Source organism: Austrofundulus limnaeus, unplaced genomic scaffold (assembly GCF_001266775.1).
Source record: "Austrofundulus limnaeus strain Quisiro unplaced genomic scaffold, Austrofundulus_limnaeus-1.0 Scaffold23, whole genome shotgun sequence".
Classification (NCBI taxonomy): Eukaryota; Metazoa; Chordata; class Actinopteri; order Cyprinodontiformes; family Rivulidae; genus Austrofundulus; species Austrofundulus limnaeus.
The window spans coordinates 97,047-105,640 of record NW_013952425.1 but is presented as its reverse complement, the minus strand read 5'-3'; the positions used below and the strand labels follow the sequence as shown (position 1 = coordinate 105,640).

General features: G+C 38.1%; 1 protein-coding gene and 1 long non-coding RNA gene across 2 annotated transcripts in view; one reads left to right on the top strand and one right to left on the bottom strand.

Annotated features, from left to right (window-relative positions):
* LOC106514836 (ATP-binding cassette sub-family A member 1) overlaps positions 1 to 8,594 on the top strand; it is a gene marked incomplete in the record, with an annotated part of 219,691 nt that overhangs the window by 142,279 nt on the left and 68,818 nt on the right.
* The window catches only part of LOC106514837 (uncharacterized), a 49,303-nt gene that overhangs the window by 18,271 nt on the left and 22,438 nt on the right, over positions 1 to 8,594 (bottom strand). The gene's annotated exons all lie outside the window — the stretch shown is intronic.

Below are 8,594 nucleotides of genomic sequence, written 5' to 3'. Positions count from 1 at the left end.
TGAAAACTATCTACAACAGGTAAGATGTTATTTGTTCATTCACTTTTCACAAAACCCTTCTTCAAAAGATCTGAACTGTTGCTGCGTCAACCCAGCACTGATCGATAACTTACTTAAAAGTGACACAAAACAGTAACATGTTCTGCCATTTTTCTTTAAATGTTAAAACACACATAATAAAACACAAAGGAAGTCAGAAAAATGTGATTTAAGGGTTGACCTTTAAAAAGACCTGTAAGTAAATTAGTTCTACAAATATCAATTCATGTTGTAAAGTGCACTTCTAAAGTTCATACTAATCTGAACAATGAAAACAGTTTTAGTATTTGGTTTTAACTGAGGTTAATAGTTTTTTTTTGACCTGATATCTCACTTAAAGGTAGATCTAGAGAGGAATAAAATTTATGGTATACATCACTTCATGTATTACAAGAAAAGACCCCGCAAAACAACTATCTGTTTAACAAAAAATAAACATTTCATTTTAAGGTAACTCTATGATTTAGGGGAAAAAATGTGTTCCTAAAATATGACCAGTTTCTTTCAAATTGAAAGTAGAAGTCATGTTTTGGAGAGGGCTCAGTATAACCCACCCTGACACCACTTCACCGCCGCTTCACNGAGTGGAGATCGCCTTTGTGGTTTCACCCACTGCAGTTTTTTTTAGCTGAAGGATGATGGGACTTTATTTTTTCTTTTCTTAGGTGGGCCATTACTCCCATGATGTATCCCGCCTCCTTCCTCTTCAGCGTGCCCAGTACGGCCTACGTGGTTCTGACCTGCGTCAACCTCTTCATCGGTATTAACGGCAGCGTGGCCACTTTCATCATGGAGCTCTTTGATGATGACGTGAGTGACAAACCCAGTGAAAAACAAATACGTTCTGATAGACATAACTTTAAAACCACTGTGAGCACTTAGAGCAGGTTGAGAACCTCCCAGCTACTTCCACTACAGGGCTTTGCTCAATATCTGTAAAAATGACATAGATACAGACATTTTTGTGTTGATTATCTGTTGGCTATCTGGAAAATGATTGGGTCTAAATAATGATCTGTTGTTCTTTGTTTGTTTGTTCTAATCGCTACCCAAACTTTGGCCAAATTTTAAATCTTTTTTTCAAGCTTATAGAACAATTATTTTTAAAAGAATGGGATATTGGGTATGTAAGAATGATACAGTTAGTAATAATACATTTCTGCAATGTTTTCTTCAGACAAGTTGAACTATCAACAAATGTAGCGAGCTACCAAGCAACAAGCTAACATTAGCATACCGACCTCTGTCGTCTTGCCCTCTTGTTTTCATAGCCTTACTGCAGGATGGTCCAGGAAAAAGGTTTTATATTTCTTTTTAGAGCTCGATCTCAGTCGTTGTTGTATGGCAAGTAAAACAACATTAGATTTGCTTTGATAAATTTTTCTAATTTATTTAAGAGCTGTTTTTCCTTTTTATTCTCGTAAGGCTCTATGTACAGATTCCAAAACTGTTTCGTTTTTTTTAATTGGACCACCCATTAAGGGTTTAGAGGTCTTTGAAGGCTGGAAATTAGGAAGCAAATGCTCCACTGACTTCCATTTTGCCATAAAAATTGCAGCGCTCTGTAGTCATAGTACTTTTTTTATATGATAAGCCCCGCCCACAGTGAGGAGGCCCTCTGCTCGAAGCAAACACAACCAGGGCCAGGGGAAAAAAATGTCAGGCTGATTGTAACCGGGTTGGGTTTGACAATGCAAAAAATACTCCTTCCGTTTTTGAAAAGTATCCATTTGCATGAAAAATAATAAATAACCGTCCTGTTTGGTTAGCTATTAGCCTAGCTTGCAGGTCTTTGCTTCTTTCTCCAGACKTCATGCTTTCTGACTGATGTCACAGCTCAAAAATGACTAACTATGAAAACTATTTGACAGATTATCAGTCCAGAAATGACTTGACTATCCATTAATTTGTTTAAAGCATCCCTTCCAATGTAAGAAACTGCTTTTCTCTTGCCCACCCAGTCAACAGTCAGAGTTATTCTAAAAACATAAGCTTTAATACATTTTCTGAATGTAGCAATTTGATTGGTGTTACAAAAATAAAACCATCATTTTAATAAAAGAGAGAACTCACCCTTCACCACACGGTAGGTTCCTATTGCTGCTCTGAAAAAAAACTATTTTCTGCAGAAGCTAATTGTCTTGAATCGTAGATAAACGCTGTGTGTTTTGGAAACAAAGTCTTCCTCGCTTCGTGTGGGTAGAATACGTACGCACCTGGTATTCCTTTAACACTGTATTTTTTTATCCTCTCAAGAATTTTTTTCAGTTTTCAAAGAACTTATTTTCCTCCCTTTTCTTTTGAATGTTTAATCGCTTTTYACTCAAAATTGGGTCTTCGGAGAACTTTTCCCTCATCCATCTTTCAGCGAGTGTTCATTTCCGACTGCAAGCCGCTCGCGCCTCAAAGGAATCAAAAGACAAAGACACCAAAAACGAGCTAAATAAGAAATGGAGAGTTTGGTTTAAAACAGCAAAAGGGAGGGGGGGGCGGTTGAGCTGTCAGTCAATTTATTATTATTATTATTTTTTTGGTTATATTTAAATCCAATTTCATTAAAGAAAAATTAGACTTTTCCCAGTTGAAGAATTTTTGAGTCAGTCGAGAAAGTTGTCTTACTTTTTTTGTGCTCCCTTATTTTCTTTCCTCCCTGACATAAATACGTCCAGATAGATTTGTTGTTTTAATTCTTACATACATGATTAGCATAATTCTTTTTGCACTTTGAGATTTTTTTTAGCGTGGCGCTGATCAGACGTTCCTTTGTCAACACTTCCCTGTGACAAGCTGCTCGTACATCTGATGCTTTGTTAGAGTCACAACATCTCCCTCAGCTCTCTTCTCGTACTTCAGACGATGGGGTGGGGGGGGTGGGGGGTTGTCATCTGTAAGACTTCCACTCAATGTCCCCTCCAACACAGACGCCTCCAACTTGATGTTTCCTCTGGTGCCGCTCGACGATGGCTCGGGATGTTTCTCGCCTCCTAACGAGGCCGCCTCATCTGCATTGTGGTTTGATTATCGCAGGCATTCATTATCAATTTGTGCTTTTATTTATTTATTTTTCTTTTCCAGCCAGCACGTCTCTTTTGTTGGCGTTTTACTGTGCGCATTCTCTTTATTTATTAATACAGTGTCAGTGAAGCGTATCGCTCATAAAGGTTCGCCTTTGTTAATAATTTAATGGGCAGCATGTTGCCCACAGGCAGCATAAAGAGGTGGATTTACAGCATGCTTCTGCAGGGTTTCTGTGAGACTCTGCGTTGATACGGGTCCATGATAATTCCCCTAATCGCTGTTGATAAGAGTCCGACGGGTCAGCAACAATCAGCAATTGTTACGACTCTCCAGGTTTCCACTCCATCACTGTTCAGAGGTAATATCTGTTTGGAACAGATTGTTTACAAAGAAGTTGAAGTAGACACGAGCCGTGTTTCAACTATACTACCCTCAATCTCTTTTTTTAAACCTATGTCCTTTAATCTCGGTTGTTTCTATAAGGCAAAAAAGTCATTTCTGTGTTTTCGCTCATTAAATAAAATAGATCCGGAGCCACAAAACACTAGAAATGTTATCAACTAGTGGCCTGCATGCCACTTCCTGTTCACTTGACGTGGCTTTCATGACCATTAGTTGTAGTAACCCCTACATTAGAAACTTGTATGAGAATGAGAATTGAATGAAGAATGAGAAAACTCATCTCATTATATAAACTGCATATAGAAATATTTTATTTATTGCTTTATAAATCTAAAATTCTAAAAGAAATAATCATATTTTTGGTGTTTTTACATGTTAGCAAAAGGAAAAGGTTAAATTAATATTTTAACAAAGATTTTTGTTTCCTTTCTCTCCTTATATGCGGTTACGCAGGTATAATTTCTATTTAACTTATTTTTTAACACTTTATGAAGATTTTCAAATTAAATTATATGAAAGACACAAAGGCAATACATGAGCAAAATAAATAATAATAAAACAAAGCAAAAAGTAAAAAAAAAGATACACATCAGTGACATCTGATCAACTGTCCAGCAGTACATTTTATTTGGAAAACACTTGAGTATGGTGGTTAAGTACTGGGAGCATCATTGGTTATTTATTTGCTCCAACATTTCCAAGAAAACTACTGAATGTTACCATATATTTTGTATTTTAGTCTTTCCACATACGGGATGCTTAAGAGTTAATCAGATCTCAAACTTTGGGGCTAAACCAGACGTCCACAGTTTTAGAGTAAATATCTCAGCTATCATCATASAACGAGTTAGAGCATRCATTTMTTTTATCTTATCAGGGCTTKCCAATTCAAATGAAAAAGAGAGCAGAKGAATGCATCAATGCAAATCCAAGATGACTGCCACAGTTAAAATGTAAAATTGGTTATATTTCAGCTGTTTTTAGACTTATTAGGTTCAAAGATGGTGTGATGGTAGCTGAGAGCTAACTCAGCACTTTGTAAATGTTGATCACAGGTTTAAGCTAACTGCTAACGCTAATTCTACAAAAGGCTCGAATTCAGCTATTTTTAGACATATAAAACTGATAACTKGTATAGTGGTAGCCAAGTACAAGCTTTGACAAATTCTTAATGCTAAATACATATTCAAGATGGCCACCAGAAATAAAACCTAAAATTGGCCATTTTTTGATATAATAGGATGGAATTGGTGATGAATGTAGATTACATGGATCTTCTACAAATAGTAAAGTCAAAATGTAATTTTAAAATGGACACCATGTGATAAGCCCTTTCATAGATTCTCCAACAAATTATACTATGTTTTAATATGTTATCACTTTATTTTAGGATTAAATTTGTATATAATGTCTGTAAGTCAAATCCTTCCAGACTCTGAAGAAATGCATCACATAAAACAGATCTTTAATGAGAAAAAAAGGAAACAGGAAACACAGACAGGATTCCATGCAACCTTCAGGTGAAAATGAAGACCCCAAACCCAGACCCAAACCAGTGGTTATTCCGTATGTTGCGGGTGTTTCGGAGAAACTGACACGTTTATTTTCTAAACATGATGTCCCAGTAGCTTTCAAACCCCAAAACACATTATGGCAAAGGCTGGTTCACCCCAAAGATCCGGTGCCCCGGCACAAACAGAGCAATGTTGTATATGCTGTTAAGTGCCAGGAGGACTGCGACCAGTTATACATCGGGGAAACAAAGCAGCCACTGTTCAAAAGAATGTCCCAACACAGACGAGCTACGTCTAATGGCCAGAACTCTGCAGTTTTCACTCATTTACAGGCCAGCGGTCACTCTTTCAGAGATGAGGATGTTCTCATTCTTGATAGAGAGGAACGTTGGTTTGAGAGAGGAGTAAAAGAAGCCATTTTTGTGAAGAAAGACCGTCCATCATTAAACAGAGGTGGAGGCCTCCGTTTTCAGCTGTCCCCCTCCTACAGCGTGGCCATTGCCAGTATCACTCCACCCCCTGTTAACAATAAGTGTTAATTAGGTGTCAACGATAGCYATGTGATGTGAGTATCAGTCWCCTGGAGGCAGGGCTTAAAAGCCTGAATTTTTCCTGAAACTCTCAGACTGAAGAAGTCTCTTGGAAGAGAGACGAAACGTTTCATTAGAGAAGAACCCGTCCAGAAGACCTATACAATTTTTTTCTTCTAGATTTTTTACCTGGATTACTGAGATGCATCAGGACATCTTTAATGAGGATTTGAGGAAGTATTTTTACTTCCTCCGAATTTGGAGGGCTGTTGCTGGAAATATGGGGGATTTTCAACCAATTATTCTACCAAAACCCAAAGGTTTAGAGCTGATTCAAAGGTCCTGCTTCCCTACCAGGTTCAATTTCTGGTTTGAATGTCCACCCAGGTAATATATTTGGTCATGGTTCTTGCAGTCGGAACAGTTGAGGGAGAAAAAAACAGAAAATAAAAATCCCTGTTCTTCCAGTGGAAACAAACCTACAAGACTGAACTGACGTGCTCCAGTTCACTACAGAGAATAAAGCCTACACATGACAGCTCAATCCTGTCCTCTCTCTGTGCAACTCTGGCACCGTCGAAGCTTTGTCTCATCATTTTCTGCATTAGTTAAACACTGTCGCTCAAAAGTAAAGCTACGGGCTTCGATGTTCTCGAGCACATGGTGAATATGGATCCCTTCTGGGTTATAGCTGTTTTTTTCTATGAGAGAGAAAAGAGAGGAAAAAAGTAGCAGAGTGAAGAACCAGAGCAGCACTTTTACAGACTTGGTGCCCTAGTTTTGTCTCGAAACCATCGGGAGATTTTTCTACCCCTTAGGACTGTCCAACTCCCGGTAGACTGCATCAATCCCAGCCTCCCTTATGCCTGAAGCTGTGTCTGAGTCAATACCGCCACTCAGAGATAACCACAGGCTCTGGCAGATTTTCTTCCAGGGATAAGGCTAAAGGTGTGGCAGTGCTGCTCTGGATTACTTCCCTGTGACTGGAGCTCATTGTGTCAAACTCTGATTGACCCAAGATATCCTTTACTACAAATACAGCAAAATGTCCCAACTATCTGATAAAGTCACCATGTTTTTCACAAAAAAAGGTTAAAATAAGACAAATATTGACTCTGTAGAACTCACTGGCTGGCTGTTAGAGCCCTAATTTTTGTTTGTCTGATTTCCTGGCCTTATGAATGAAGACGCCCTGTGGGAATAAGCACAAATATATATAGGTCACATAAGCAGAGAGCGCAGACTCTTACCACCTCCAGACCCACTTGAAAAGGATTTATAGCATGGAGCATAAACATAAAGGGGGGAGGAATTGTCGAACATTTCATCATCCCTGAATAAAAGTCTCCGAGGTCTTTTTGATGATGTAGTTTTCTTTCTTTCCCTGTTTTTTACGTCTGGATCTCACATTTAAGTCTTGCTTTGTTTGCATTCCTCCACCAGACAAATGAGCTTCTTTCAGCCAAGGTCATCGCTGTTGCTTATTTATTTGACTTTCTTACGAGTGTGCGACATCGCAGGTGAGTTTCAGGAGCCGAGATGCCTTTAGCAGATTTCACAGGAGATGTGAATATGTGGTGAACTGTTTCCATTCACTTTCGGGGAGATAAAAATGTTGTATGTCAATAAAATGGCAAGCTCTTTTGTGAAACCCTGATATAAAACAGTGCTGARTTTGTTTTTATTCAGCAATCTTTACCGTTTTTTAGTGAATTGAAGATAAAATCAAGAAAGACACTATGACTGTGGCTAAATTCAGGGGCTGCATCCTGCAAAGGCTGAATTTGAAGGTCGATGACAGAGCAATGCGCCAAAGACTGTCTAAATTTGAAGACTCCTCCAGTTGCGGCCAACAAATGCATCCTCCTTTTCCCCCGCTTTGAAGGACAGGTTTGATGGATCCTCCCATTTATTTCCATTGTTACCCCAGTGTCGCTAGCTAATTTTGATCTATTTTTGATCTTCGTTGCTTTTGTTTAGCTTGTCTTTAATTGCTGCTAGACARCAGGACATATGCTGGGGCAAGAATGGGAATAGAGCTGAAGGCTAGACTGTCCAAATTCACAACCACTTTCTTACGGTAGAAAAAAAAATTGGCCCACATAGACCGAGTAGGCCAGGTCCTTCAGTGGAGGCAGCCTATGTATCCTTAAGGGAATGCATTTTATTCCCCCTCTAAAGTTCTAAAGGTAACTTTCTCCAAAAATGATCAAAACCATTTTTTTCTTACTACTTATCATGATTGCACCATGATTGTACCATTTAGTCTTAAAGTGAATGCATAAATGAAGAGAAAAGGAGCACTGCATTATTGTTAAACTCAACATCTGAAGGTATACTCTCATATCATGATCAGCCTTTTTCATCATGGTCTAAAATCAGCCTCAGAGAAATTACTCCAGTGACCACCTCATCATAAAAAAGAAGTAATCTTTCATATGTCTGCTTTTGATCTTGAGTATTTCTGGGGGGTTTTCTCCTCCCATCAAAGRCAGAAGATTAAGTTAGACTGCTTTCTTTTCATTGACCTGCACGCTCTCATATGATATGCACGGTAAAATCCGTTGAATAGGGAAAAGAAACTCATAAAGATTGCTTTTAAATTGTTTTGCTGCATAAATATTAATTTTACTCTTTCCAAGATGAAGCAGAGATACTTTGCATACAAAGTATAAGCAAAGCTCTTCAGTTTGCATCATGTAGAGAAGTAGCTTTGTCACCTTTGGGGCCAGATTTGTCCAAGCTTCGATGATCAGGTAAAATAAACAGCCAGGAAAGCAAATAAAAAAAGCAAATAAAAGATTTATACCATTTTATTTCTTGTATCTCTGAGGATTAGTAAAACCTGTCTGTTTGATACGAAGACGGAATAGTTAAAATCTGTTTATAATAGTTTAATAGATACCACAGTTTAAATAGTTTAAAAGCCATGTAAGGCATATAACTGTGTAATGAGAAATTGGTGGTGCACTGTAAAAAATGAAATGTTGGATTTACTTAACCATGTTATGTGACCTGGTTCCACTTAWCTGAGTTGAGTAAATTCAAAGCAAATATACCAGTTTTTTAACCAAAGAACATGAGCATGTTG